The sequence below is a fragment of the Dipteris shenzhenensis genome, chromosome 4 (genome assembly GCF_047967505.1).
Source record: "Dipteris shenzhenensis isolate YYH24624 ecotype China chromosome 4, Dip_SZ_1.0, whole genome shotgun sequence".
Classification (NCBI taxonomy): Eukaryota; Viridiplantae; Streptophyta; class Polypodiopsida; order Gleicheniales; family Dipteridaceae; genus Dipteris; species Dipteris shenzhenensis.
This window is the reverse complement of record NC_141599.1, coordinates 50099453-50114449: the sequence shown is the minus strand read 5'-3', so window position 1 is coordinate 50114449 and position 14997 is coordinate 50099453. Positions and strand designations below refer to the sequence as shown.

The following is a 14997-nucleotide window of genomic DNA, read 5'->3' as shown; positions in this document are numbered from 1 at the left end:
GATTGTGCTGACTTGTCTACATCTCCCGAGTCAGCACAACATAAGCGACCCCTCCTACTCTTCCTTTTCTTACGATGGGCATGCCTAGGTGATGACCCCTCAGTCGAAGGGGCTAGAGGGGACGGCTGGGTAGTAGGTCCAGCCATCAGTGTAGGAGAGGGAATGGCTGAGGTCCCCTGGGATAGCAGAGAGAAGAATCTCATTGCCTCCTCATCAGTCATGTGTGCTACAAACTCATCGAGACTCTTGACAAAGCCATGGGCTACTAGCAAAGGAGTTCCCCGAGGGGTAGTCACAGTGCTACGTCCGAGAGGAGTCGGGCCAGGTAGTCACAGGGGTAGGTCCCTGAGGTGTCACCTCCTATGGATTCAAAGTCCTTTGGAGAATAGAGATCATGAGGTCTCCTCCTATGAGGATTTTCGTACTCATTGGATGTGCGACGTGAATCCCATGTCTAACATAGACACAAACATGAAAACAAAAATGCATAAGAGAAAAAAGAGAGAAAGCATATGCATAAGAGAATACATTGAGAAAGCCTATGCTTATGCATTAGCATATGAGCATATGCTCATGCATAAGCATAAGCATAAGCATAGGCATAGGCATAGGCATAGGCATAATCATAGGCATAGGCATATGCTTATGAAAAGAAGAGAAAAAGAGAGGGAAAAAGAAGAGAAGGAAAGGAGAAGGAGAAGGAGAAGGACATGCATAAGCATAAGCATAAGCATAGGCATAGGCATATGCTTATGCAAAGAAGAGAAAAAGAGAGGGAAAAAGAAAAGGAAAGGAGAAGGAGAAGGAGAAGGAGAAGGACATGCATAAGCATAAGCATAAGCATAGGCATAGGCATATGCTTATGAAAAGAAGAGAAAAAGAGAGGGAAAAAGAAGAGAAGGAAAGGAGAAGGAGAAGGAGACATATGCTTATGCATAAGCATAAGCATAAGACAAGGAAGAGGAGAGCATAAGCATAAGAGAAAAGGAAAGAAAGCATATGCACAAGAGAATACATTGAGAAAGCATAATATGCTTATGCTTATATGCTCATATAAGCATATAAAAGCATATGCACAAGAGAATACATTGAGAAAGCATAATATGCTTATGCTTATATGCTCATATAAGCACATATGCACAAGAGAATACATTGAGAAAGCATAATATGCTTATGCTTATATGCTTATAAAATCTTCTTAGCTGTATAGTCATCGGCATAGTGGCCTCCACAAAATCCATCATGTAACCCTTATAGTGGCCATAGAAGTTAGGGATCCATGGTATGTGGAATCTATAGGTTTCTGACCGCTTTCTCCTTTCCTCCAGAAAGTAATAGCTATGAGAGAAAGAAAATCCATAGAGATAGTAGGCGCTACTCTCTTTGATGGGGTGTTATACCATCAAGGGGTACTAAGATGGGCCATTGATGCAAATATAAGCATATAAGCATAAGCATATTATGCTTTCTCAATGTATTCTCTTGTGCATATGTGCTATAAGCATATAAGCATAAGCATATTATGCTTTCTCAATGTATTCTCTTGTGCATATGTGCTTATATGAGCATATAAGCATAAGCATATTATGCTTTCTCAATGTATTCTCTTGTGCATATGCTTTCTTTCCTTTATATGCTTATATGAGCATATAAGCATAAGCATATTATGCTTTCTCAATGTATTCTCTTGTGCATATGCTTTCTTTCCTTTTCTCTTATGCTTATGCTCTCCTCTTCCTCTTCCTTGTCTTATGCTTATGCTTATGCATAAGCATATGTCTCCTTCTCCTTCTCCTTTCCTTCTCTTCTTTTTCCCTCTCTTTTTCTCTTCTTTTCATAAGCATATGCCTATGCCTATGCTTATGCATGTCCTTCTCCTTCTCCTTCTCCTTCTCCTTTCCTTGCATATGCTCATGCATAAGCATAAGCATAAGCATAGGCACAGGCATAGGCAAATGCTTATGAAAAGAAGAGAAAAAGAGAGGGGAAAAGAATTAGAGAAGGAAAAGAGAAGGAGAAGGAGAAGGACATGCATAAGCATAAGCATAAGCATAGGCATAGGCATAGCCATATGCTTATGCAAAGAAGAGAAAAAGAGAGGGAAAAAGAAGAGAAGGAAAGGAGAAGGAGAAGGAGAACGAGAAGGACATGCATAAGCATAGGCATAGGCATAGGCTTATGAAAAGAAGAGAAAAAGAGAGGGAAAAAGAAGAGAAGGAAAGGAGAAGGAGAAGGAGACATATGCTCATGCATAAGCATAAGCATAAGAGAAGGAAGAGGGAAAAAGAGCATAAGCATAAGAGAAAAGGAAAGAAAGCATATGCTTATGCTTATGCTTATGCATGAGCATATGAGCATAAAAGAAAAAGAGAGAAAGCTTACGCATAGGCAAATACATATGCTTATGAAAAGAGATTGAAAGAGGGGAAAGAGGGGGGGAAAGAGAGAGGAAAAGAGGAAAAGAGGAGAAGGAGAAGGAGAAGGAGAAGAGACATATGCTCATGCATAAGCATAAGCATAGGAGAAGAAAAAACATATGCGGAAGAGGAAAAGAGAGAGCGCATATGTTTGAAAGGGAAAAAGAGATTGGAAGAGGGAAAAAAGAGATTGAAAGAGGGGAAAAAGAAGAGGGAAAAAGAAGAGAAGGAAGAGGGAAAGAAGAGGGAATAAAAGAAGAGAGGGGAAGAGAGGGTTCCTACGCTCATCACTACAGCCAGCGCTTAAGGCGCTAGCTACAGGCCAATGCAAATAACAAAAATAACAAAAGGAAAAAAGAGGAAGCACTTTCTTACCTGGAATAGTCCCGCTCGGTGTTTTGTGGACTGGCCCTACAAAAGAGAGGAAACATACCATTTTTCAAATAATAGTTAGTCAGAGGAAGGAGGAGTTTAGAGAAGCAACTTCTCAAAGGGATTGGATTGAGGAGACAAGCATAAGCCTACAAACAAGGAGAAAGACGAGGAAGAGAAATACCGAAAAGAGAAGAGGTGAGTCTTCTTTCTTTCACTTAATCTCGTTTTTTATCCTTAACCTCTGAAAATCAAGCATGAAAACTAGCACATAGCCTTAGCAATACAAGGAGAAACATGCTTCAGCACTCACAAAATGAAATCTCACAAAAAATGAACCTACATTGCTTAAAGAGACTCACCTTCTTGAAAAACTTCTTTTTACACAAGTAGAGAGGGAGAAGGGTGGAGAGGGAGCATAAGTGTTAGGAGAGGGGCTAGGTAGCGATGAGGAGTGGAGAATAGAGAGGAGGAAAGCAAGGTCATCGAATATAAGGTGGGAGGAGAGATTTTTTCTTTTCCCGCAATAGAGATGCCAAAGAAAGCGTCACGCGAGGTTTCGAGTTTAAGCCCCCAGCATCGCTATATAGCGACGTTGGTCAGTCACTATATAGCGATGTTTATATCCAAAAAGCATCGCTATATAGTGATGGAATAGGGCAAAGCATCGCTATATAGCGACGAAACAAGGCAAAGCGTCGCTATATACCGACGGTTCAGGGCACTTATTGTTAGAAGAGAGAAAACGAGCTCATGGTTGGCTATTTTTTGAATCTTAATAGATTTCCTTGCAGCTCATGTTGTGATTTTGGAAGTGTGCAGATGGAAGGGATGAGTGGAAGCTTGTCAGATGATGCGCCAATGCTCGGGAGCATAGAGTGGCTTACGGAGAGGTTGTATTGTCATTGCACTCATTGCAAGCGAGAAGTACATCAACGTCGTATTATCATGCGCCACTTGTGAATGTATGGGGAGGAGCCCGACCAGTACCCACCGTTGGTGTTGCATGTGGTGGATCATCAGTAAGTCAATGCCATTTGAGTTCGTGATTAATATTGGATACCATTAGGACACGAAACCTTGAGACAAGATCTTATATTTACATGAAATCTTGAGACATGATGAGGAGGGTGCACATATACCTTCACACTTTGAGCAAGACTATAGTCTCCCGGATGTGCCAAATGATGACGAGGGTATGGTGGACATGATGGATTCTATTTATAGGGGCACTACATCACATGTACATGTGATGTCAGAGTCTGAGGTCAATATGCGAGAGTTGCAATCAACACAGTTATACGAGGGTGCTAGGATGTCTAAACTACGGGCTTGACTCTCAATCTTGAATCTGCAAGCAAACTATGGGTGGTCGGATACAACTGTCTTGGCCTTCATGAGGTTAGCTTTGCATTAATTTGTCTCATTATTAGGATATAATGTATGTTTGAGAATCATCAGTATTGGAAGCTTATGTATGTTTGAATTATGACTCTCTTTTATCATTCTCTCTTTTATCTCCTCTTCTCGTCTCTTTTTTCCTCTGTTTTTCTCTCTTATCTCCTCTTTTCGTCTCTTTTCCTCTCTTTTCTCCTCTCTTTCCTTCTCTTTTTTTTTCTTTTATCCCCACTTTTTCTCTTTTCACTTTCTCTCTTTTTCTCTCTATCTCCTCTCTTTTTCTGTCTTTTTTCTCCTCTCTTTTCTCATTTTTCTCTATTTTTTCTCCTCTCTTTTCCTCTCTTTTCTTCTCTTTTTCCTTCTCTCGTTTTTCCCACGTGAAGCTTCAATAGCATACCATTAAGCAAACAAATATAGACTTCTGTCACTCTAATTCAAAGAATGTAGGAGTGTGTAAATGTTTGCTCAATGTCAGGTTGTAGGATTCTAAGCTTGCTCAATGTCTTACAGGTATTATTATCATTACTTCTTTGTTGCTTTGAGAATCATCATTATTCGAAGCCTATCTATGTTTGAATTGTGATAGGTTGCTCCAGAAAATGTTGCCTGCACCAAATACCATGCTCGCATCAAGAGATTAAGCGAAGAAGATGCTAACAATGGTGGGTATGGCTTATGATACCATCCATGCTTGCCATAATGACTGTATTCTCTTCCATCATGAGCATGGAGATTTGGTTAGTTGTCCGAAGTGTGGGGAACAATGACATAGAGATGACTTGCAGGGTGAGCAGATACTGGTAAAGGTTTTGAGACACTTTCCCATCATTGCAAGAATAGAGCACATGTTCCAATGCAAATCCATAGTGGATTTGATGACATGGAATGCATCTCATCAGTCCACTGATGACACATTGAGGATTCCTATAGATTGTGCAGCTTGGAAGCACATAGACAATCAGTGTCCAGACTTTGCGAGGGAGCCATGCAACTTATATCTTGGGCTCGCCATGGACGACATGAATCCTTTTAGGTTATGCTCTACATGGCCCATAATCTTGGTGAATTACAATATCCCACCATTGCTAACAATAAAGAAGGGACACCTCATGCTTGCACTACTTGTGCCAGGGAAGTACAAGGCCAAAAATATGGATGTGTACATGGCACCTTTGATGGAGTTACAGATCTTATGGAGAGGAGTGCGGGTCTTTGATATTTCTAGAGCTCCTAGTCATACCAATGATATCTTGGTCAGGGGTATGTTGATGTGGACCATGCATAACTACCCAGGATATGGAGAATGCGCAGGTACGTGATTGTGTCTTAACATGTATAATATAGGATTATGCTTTTATGACTCTCTTTCGCACACATGTCTTATACTAACACATTCATGCACGCATGCAAGACTTGTTACAAGTGGGTACCATGCTTGTCCTGTTTGTGGACTAGGTTTGAAATCACTTGCACAATACTCCAAACATATGAGGAAAAATGTTTATGAAGGTCATGCCCGATACCTTCCGCTAGACCATCTTGCACGTGGAGGTTAGCTTGATCCACCACCACCATATTTGAAGGCAAGTGACTGGATTCAGGCTTGGAGGGTGAATGGAGAGGAACCTCCTTGTGGTATGAAGAGGCTATCAATCTTTCACAAGCTTCCTTATTGGGGTCAGTTACAAATCAAGCATCTCTTGGATCCCATGCATATCTTCAGGAAGGTGGGGGCTACTATTTGGGCACACTTAGTTGGTTCCAAAGACTTGAGAGAAGTGCAAGAAGACTTGCACGCTATGAATAGGATGTCTTATTTGTGGTCCCAAATACATGCTTTAGGAAAATTTATCCTCCCGAAAGCAACATGGATCCTATCTACGAGAGAGGAGGCAGCAGTCAAGGCGGACATTGCCTCTTTTCAAACATCCATAGGGTACATGCATTGCTTGAAAGGAGCATTTTTAAAGGACAATAAGCTTAGTGGGCTCAAGTCCCATGATTGGCACCAGTCTTACAAGTACTCTAAGCTGTAGGATTAGTGTACCGATAATCGTGATGCGTTAGTGTAATTATGATTATGTTATATTGTTGACATGACTTCTTTGTTGCTTTGATAGTTCATCCTCCCAATTACAATAAAAGGGTGCTTACAAGAAGATGTTAGAAATGCTATATTCAAGATTAGTGGTATTGTGAGGTATGCTTATTATCAAATCCCATTGATTGCATTTTCTTCAATTTAAGTTGAATAATTTGTAGACTGATTATAAATATATCTTACATGGGCATGTGAAATAGGTGGATATCTCAAAAAGAGATCTCCATATCGAGCATCGAGAAGGCTAGGGCGGAATCTATCGAAGCCATATGCTTGCTTGAGAAGCACTTTCCCTCGAGCATTGTGACAATTCAAGTGCACTTGCTTGTGCACATAGTTGATGAGGTGGCCATTGCAGGTATTGTTCATAGTCAGTGGATTTTTTTCCCGAGCGGTTGATGAAAACTTTAAAGGGATTTGTAAGACAAAGAGCAAGACCAGAAGCAAGCATGGTAGAGGGATGGCTTTGCAAGAGTCATTAGTATACATCACGGAGTTTCTTGCATCCGCAGATCCCGATATGCCGCAAGCTTGGCATAACAAGGATGATGATCGCATCGTTGGCGAGGTTCCCCAATGAAAAGGGATTGAAAGAAAGATGAGCGAAGAGCAAATGGAGAAATTCAATAAGTTTTGTATCCTCAATAGCAAGGAGATGCAGAAGTGGATTGAGAGATATGAAGCGGCCAAAGCAGAAAGAATAAATGCAAGGACGAGATTCAGAGTAATGTATAGGTGATTGCAACGATATCCACGGGATCTCGCCCTTCTCCCCACTCACATGTCACTTGATTGGCTACAATTGGCTCTACGTTAAGTTGAACGCAATGGAGAGATAATAAATGAGCACGAGCGTGGAACAGTGAGCACACATGCATCAGCTGCACGATAAAAATGCTGGATCTCACTAAACTAAATACTGAAGGATTGCTACACATACCATCATCGCATAAGCGGTGCAAACAATGCTACACACTCATAGAGCCCACAGCTGTATATCCAGCCATGTAGGACCACAGATGCATGTAAGTTTCTTAACTCTTGACATAATTAGGTAATTATTTGTGGCAATATACGCTATAAAATAGATGCATCTTCATTGTTTTAATGATGCTCTTTTATAGTATAAAAAGTGCAGTGCATTATGGTCATATGGACAACAATTTTGCGTGGAACTTATCGATTCAAAGAGAGTCACGTATGATTGTGGAGTCATGGCTAACTTCACACAAGATAGCCAAGCAAGTGCTTCGGATACCAATCTTCTCTCCTCACAGTTGGATTATTATGGAACCATACGTGAAATCTATGAAATTGATTTCAGACGATTTAGTAATTTCATTCTTGATGTAAAATGGTTTGAGACTATTTACAACGGTCCCCATGTGATAGTGAAAAAAGACAGTAGCGGTTACTTTGCAATAGACTTCACCAAACTTTGGACTGATGAAAGTGATACTTTTGTTCTTCTTGAGCACTGTGAGCAGGTTCATACTAATGATTTAATTAATCGAAGCTTTTGTTTTTAAATATCCATTGATACATGTACTTAAGCATAATTTCATATATATAATTGATGGCAGCCCACATGGGACACTCTTCCACACACACCATGCATGTGGGAGGATCCATTTATTGGGAGAGACCCCCTCTCTTGGCTATAAAAGGACATGCTCATTCTTGTAAAGCCACCTAGCTAGTACTTTTATTTCCCCCCCCCAGCCTTCCTTTCAAATAAAGCATGACTCTCTTCCCATGATGTCTCCATCTCTACATTCCACCTCCCATCATGTACATGCTCCTCTTCCCCCTCTTCCTTCCCCCTTGTGCCATAGTCCCCCTCTTCATTCCCACCCCTCTTAATCTTTTTTCCCCACCTATGTTAACGCTTCTTCCCTCACGTTCCCTTTTCCTCCGTGGCCCTTGAGCATCGCCATGCCTAGCATCTAGTATCATGCCTCGAATTCTTTTCTAGTTAATAGTATGTACAAGCACTAGGCCCAACTCAATAAAAGAATGAAAAAACCAATAATATTTCATTTGCCTATATGTTCTAATCTCTTTAAGTGTATTGAGTTACATACTTTTTAATTACATTTTTATTGCTTCCCAAGATGAGAAGATTGAGCATCTAGTTTTAGTATATATTCTATATTATGTGTAGTAATTTCTTACAAGAATCTAATATATGGTATATTTTAAGCCTTCTTATAAATTTCTATTGTAAATTTTATGCACAATTTTGAATTACCCCTAATTTGGAGAGAATCTTTAAGGAGAAACATTCGCAATTACCAAACAATCCACAATAGTATTTTGGATATACATCTATGTTTGGAAGTCCGGAGTCGAGGGCAGGGTGGGGAGGTTTGGGAGTGCAGAGGAGGGGCCAAAACCCTAAACCTAATTTAAAGGGGCCTAAAAAGAAGATGGGCTAAAGTTAGCTTTTGAAAAGGCTGTTTGAACTTGACTCTCATTATTCGATGGCAAGAGTGAAAAACATTGCCAAGCTAATAGGACATTGACTTAGGCCTTCCCACCATCATTCTATTTCTAGCTCTATGACCTGCTCCCACTCCATGGGCTCCGGACACATGAATCCCTTTAGGGAAATGAAACCCTTTGGGGACATAATCGCTCCAGCTCCACCAATCCCTCTGGTGATACCTCTCATGAGCTCTCCCATGATACTCACCCCCTCCTCACCCCACAACTCCCATGAGCTCTCCTCTAACTCTTGTGAGCCCTCCCTGAACTCCCAAGAGAACTTGCATGAGCCTCTTGACTTTCGTGAGCCCTCCCTAGACTGGTATGAATAGCAAAACTCATGTAAAGCCTCCCTGCATTCGCATGAGTGCAACCAATACTGATGTTGTGAGCCCTCCCCTAACCATCATGACAAATCTACTCAGCTCTCTCCTTTCCATGAGAAACATACCTCCCATCCTCATGTAGACAAAGGTCCCCTCAAAGTCCCCTAGTAGACAAAAGTCTCCCTCAGCTGATGAAACTAAAGAGTAGGACGTGTTTGAGTATCTTGCCAACATTGAAAACCTTGCTGACAAGTCACCTCCCAAGAACCAAACAGCAAGGAATTGACCATAATTCCCCTTCCTATTTGATAGCCAACTTGGATATAGTACCTATACCACCACTAGGGGTCCCTTTGCCACCACCGATGCCACCTCCAACTTCCAAGGATAGAACAAAGAAAACACCACAAAATACCCATCACAAGGATGATCATCAAGGTGCAAGTTTAAGATGGGCACGTGAGGAGGATTCAGACAATCAGGAAGCATAAGCAAGAGAAGAGCATTGAAGGAAGTTCAAATTTGATAAGAGGCCTTGGACCCACATGCGGGTAACTGTACGGCAGCCTCCACCAAGAGTGAGAAAGCCATACAGAGTGAAACCAAGAGCAAGAGCCCTTAGAGAAATCAAGCAACTACTACAAAAGAGCCCTTAGAATGTGATCTCGTGTGCTCATTTTCAATGCATTATAAGTACGAGAGATTGCACAGGGATATAGGGACAATTTTTATTTTAGTACAGGTGCCATGGGGCACTCCAAGAGGCAACAGAGTAGGATTCAACAGGGCTCTTCAAAGATGCAAGCTTGTGTGCCATCCATGTGAAGTGTGTCACCATGATGGACAAAGATATGGCTCTCACAAAGTAGCTCTGCATGGACACTAGCCTTAGGCCTTAGAATATCACCTTTCTTTTGACATAACTTTATATCTGATGCCCATAGGGCAAAATCATGTAATAAAAAGTACTTTGATTTTCTTCAGCATCGTATTATTGAGTTCTTTTTCTATGTTTTCAATGTCAATATGATGCATTTAGATTTTTTTTTTCAATTTTGATATGTTTTGAAAGAGTAAATGATGTAATTCCAGGAGGAGTTTCACCATGCCGCAGAAGGCAAAGTTATACCCGGACATTGCAAGGAACCCAAAAACCCCAAAAGCCTGCCCGATTAATTGTGAGTTTGGGCATTTGGAGGCTACCCAACTATCAAAACCTATTTCGTGGTGGACCGCGCGTGGTGGATTTTAGAGTGTCTAGGCTCCTTGCCTTCTATGGCATGGTTAAATTCATCTTGGATTTGACAAAAATGATCATCACAGTGCCCAAAACTAGCAAAGAGCATAATGTTTCCTTTAATGTTACATCCAGATCCTTTAAAGTTGTGATGGAAAAAAAAATGGCCATTTTCATGAGGATGAAATTGGTACTTGTTTTCTCTTTGTCAATTTTGAGTTCATTATGAATTGCAAAATATAAATTTATGAATAATATATGGTTACATGCTAATTTTCCTAGCAGATGCTTGGTTAACTTCAATTCCTTTTATGGTCCATGTGGAGTAGTCAAGCCATAAGACAGAAAAAACATATTTATTTTTAGTAGCAATTATTATAGCATGGTTTGCTAAATTGAATTCCTTTTATAGCCCATGTGAAGTTTCAAGGCATAATTGTAAAGCAATGCATATAATTTAAAGTAGTGATTATTGTAGCTAAAATAATCGTACATGATTGTAAAGACACCATCTACATTGAATTCTTCTAAATGCTTCTTATCGTCAATTTTATTTCAAAGAGTTGCTCATACCTGGACATGGAACCATTAGAATATCTAAAGTTAAACCTCAATATTATTGACTTTAAGGACCATGAGATAAGCATAGAAATATTTTAAATGTACTTGAAAAGATGTTTGCTTATTTATTTATTTTTAAATTGACAATTATGCACCAAATGAAACAAGCATTCGTTTTATATTTTATGTATTCTCTTTTAAAGGATTTAAAAGCTATATTTTGTCAAATTTCCAAGTTCTTCCAAAAAATCTGAAACATTCCCATTTGATCTTGCTTTAATATCATCAAGAGGTTCTGAATTATGAATAAAAACATAAAGAATGACTGATGACATAAATACTCATTGAAAGAATAATCTATACAGAGATAATGCAATGACAAATGAATGTTGTGGTTGCGTTTGGAATGACCAAGTCCACAAGTTTAATTTTGAGAATATCTTCATGCATCACACCATATCTTGGGCTTCCCACATAATTATCCATTTCTTTAAAGAGAGGTCCAAAAACATCAATGTACAAGCATACTAGACGTGCGCAAACACTATTGAATAGGTCAATCCAACACTAAGAGATTCCAATCCTTCACGTGATTAATTAATTATTTAGTTGAATACCACATTTTAGAGGACAAAGCCACACATGCAAGGAGCTACTAAAATTTTGAGTTGTATTACGTTCTTTCCTTTGGACCCTCTTAAGGACTATGGGGATATTTTGGGTGGGAATATGGGCCTCATGGGTTTCATGTGTAATTGGTCAAGTTGACAAACTATACATGTAGTTAGGCTAGTTTTTAATGGGCATTAAACGTTGCCTTTCTTAGTACTGTTTCAACTAGGTCCATATTAGTTTTGCCACCTTTTTAGATAGATGTTGGACATACAAGGTCAATACTCGTGCATGGACTAAGTCAGTCGTAGTGCATTATATAACGCCGATGCATGTAAGCAAGGCGTATTCATGATCGCCATGGCTCCAAAACCTGCTCCAGCGCTTCCTTCTCTAACTCTCCTCCTCTGCATATTGTTGGCAGCTGCACTAATCGACCCTGCCATGGCTCGTTGCAGGAGCAAGTATCATAGAGTTCCTGAAAATTGCGCCGCCGCCGCTGGCCCTGATGATAACACTTCGCCCAGTTCACAATGTTGTGATGGACTGCAAGAGAACTTGGCAGATGGCGCAGATTGCCTCTGCGAGAGTCTCATTGTTCTGGTGAACGAAAACCCTGGCGATACGGATTTCACTAAAGCTCTAACTCTGCCTTCCGAATGTGGTTTAGATCCTTCCCTTCCCCCTGGCTTCACTTGCGATGGTAAGGGAATTCGTTGAGTCCTGCAGCTTAAGTAATGACTCTGCCGTTAAATGTCTCGGAAAATGATCCGTCTATTCTTTGATCAGGTCAGTCCGTGCCATGAGATCAATAGCGGGATGACACCGACGCAGTTCAACTGATACACCAGTAAATGATATAGCCAGAATGGTTTGACCTGTGCTCTGTGTGAATATAGAAATAAAACACCTACTCAGAAATATGGTTTGACGCGTGCTGTGAAGATGTATGTAAACGTATGTGAATAGTGAAATAAAACATGCAGTCTTTTGGAAGCTTCTGAAATTCGCGAAAATGCATTGCTCACCGTCGTGCTCATTGCGAGTATTGTGCTGGACTTGCTTCGGCCGAGTTTTGTTGTCTCAGGGACTATTTGGTTGACTCGTGGCATGGCAACGGGGGTAGAAACTTTGGACGTTTGAGATAATATATACATACAAAATGTAACTGTTAATGCAATGGAAGAGAATATAGATAAATACAAAACTTTTTAAAAGCGACTTAAGACAATATAAGACAACGTACGTGTAGGGAGGAGTTGCAAATCGTAATAGATTTTACATAGGCCATTTTTAAAGAAACCCTTATCCATGATAATAGAAGATAGCCTGAGACTGATAAAAGATTTTCCTTACTTTTTATTATTTAAAAAACCTTAAGAAAACCTCATGTAGGAGATTATAAGCATTAGGATGTAGAGAATATAAGGGAATTCGTTGAGTCCTGCAGCTTAAGTAATGACTCTGCCGTTAAATGTCTCGGAAAATGATCCGTCTATTCTTTGATCAGGTCAGTCCGTGCCATGAGATCAATAGCGGGATGACACCGACGCAGTTCAACTGATACACCAGTACATGATATAGCCAGAATGGTTTGACCTGTGCTCTGTGTGAATATAGAAATAAAACACGTACCCAGAATGGTTTGACGCGTGCTGTGAAGATGTATGTAAACGTATGTGAATAGTGAAATAAAACATGCAGTCTTTTGGAAGCTTCTGAAATTCGCGAAAATGCATTGCTCACCGTCATGCTCATTGCGAGTATTGTGCTGGACTTGCTTCGGTCGAGTTTTGTTGTCTCAGGGACTATTTGGTTGACTCGTGGCATGGCAACGGGGGTAGAAACTTTGGACGTTTGAGATAATATATACATACAAAATGTAACTGTTAATGCAATGGAAGAGAATATAGATAAATACAAAACTTTTTAAAAGCGACTTAAGACAATATAAGACAACGTACGTGTAGGGAGGAGTTGTAAATCGTAATAGATTTTACATAGGCCATTTTTAAAGAAACCCTTATCGATGACAATAAAGGATAGCATGAGACACATAAGAGATTTTCCTTAGTTTTTATTATTTAAAAAACCTTAAGAAAACCTCATGTAGGAGATTATAAGCATTAGGATGTAAATGAAAACTTGTGCTACATACACATAGTTCTCATGTAAATGTTAGAACAATGGGATGACATCCACAATGCAATTATGATGCATCACTACTACACGGGTCTTATTCCGATGCTTAAGCATTGACGTTTAGCATGTGCGAGGTGCTTATCGTTGGTAACCAAAGCCGGATTCATTAAGTGTCACTATATAGCGACTTTAGCCAAGTGTCACTATATAGTGACGTTTAAAGAGCGTATTAGACTTGTAAATGGTCGCTATATATTGACACTTATTAGACTTATAAATGGTCACTATATAGTGACACTAAGACGGTTTCCTATAGCAATGTTTTATAAAGAGTGTTTTTTCCCATACCGACTTTAAAATATAGTTTTTTCCAATGAAAATTTTTTTTTCCTTTTCATACATGTTTGATCCTTCGACATAATAAAAGTACAAGAGCATGTACATCAAGCCTTTGAAGCTCATATATTCATGTCCAAATTTGAGATTTAAAAAATCAATGAAGAGCATTTACATCAACAGCTCCAAGTCTAACGCGCCAAACAAGTCTATCTCTAACTCTATACCGAGTTGATCTCCTATATCATCATCGTACTCTAGCATCGTACGTTCACTTAAGACTTGATCATCTTCTTCAATAAAATGTGGTGATTCTTGATGATTGTCATCTTCTTCTCAATATCGTGATCTCCATCTTCCTCCCGTATGATGTCATTATGCACATCTTTCTCTTGGCTCATATTGTGATCTTCATCTTCTTCGCTAGATCCATCTGGATTTATTGGATTCAGCATTGATAGTGGCATCTCCATATCCACATCTCTATTTTCAAAATTTTGCTTACTTTGTGGTGCAACTTGGATCATGGACCACCATCTTGGATCAGAATGATCTGGATGAAAAACCACCTATATTGAAGATGGGTGCCAAATGCCATCAATGGATCTTTAAAAACGAAAGCTTCGATTAATTAAATCATTAGTATGCAAGTGCTCACAATGCTCCAGAAGAACAAAAGTATTACTTTCATCGGTCCAAAGTTTGGTGGAGACTATTGCAGAGAAACCGCTACTGTTTTTTCTCATTGTCGCATGGGGACTATTGTAAATACTTCTAAACCATTTTACATCAAGAATGAAAATACTAAATCATCTGAAATCAATTTCATAGATTTTGTGTATGGTTCCACAATAATCCAATTGTGAGGAGAGAAGATTGGTATTCGAAGCACTTGCTCGGCTATCTTGTGTGAAGTTAGCCATGACTCCACAATCATATGTAACTCTCTTTGAATCGACACGTTCCATGCAAAAATGTCGTCCATATGAGCATAATGCACTATACTTT

At 39.7% G+C, this 14997-nt stretch overlaps 1 long non-coding RNA gene across 1 annotated transcript; it reads left to right on the top strand.

The window, feature by feature from the left end:
• The first annotated feature begins 11879 nt into the window (after positions 1–11879).
• LOC147902993 (uncharacterized) lies at positions 11880–12401 on the top strand. The gene is made up of 2 exons (XR_015540851.1): positions 11880–12214; positions 12301–12401. It is a non-coding gene; the product is annotated as an uncharacterized LOC147902993 (long non-coding RNA).
• The last annotated feature ends 2596 nt before the right edge of the window (positions 12402–14997 follow it).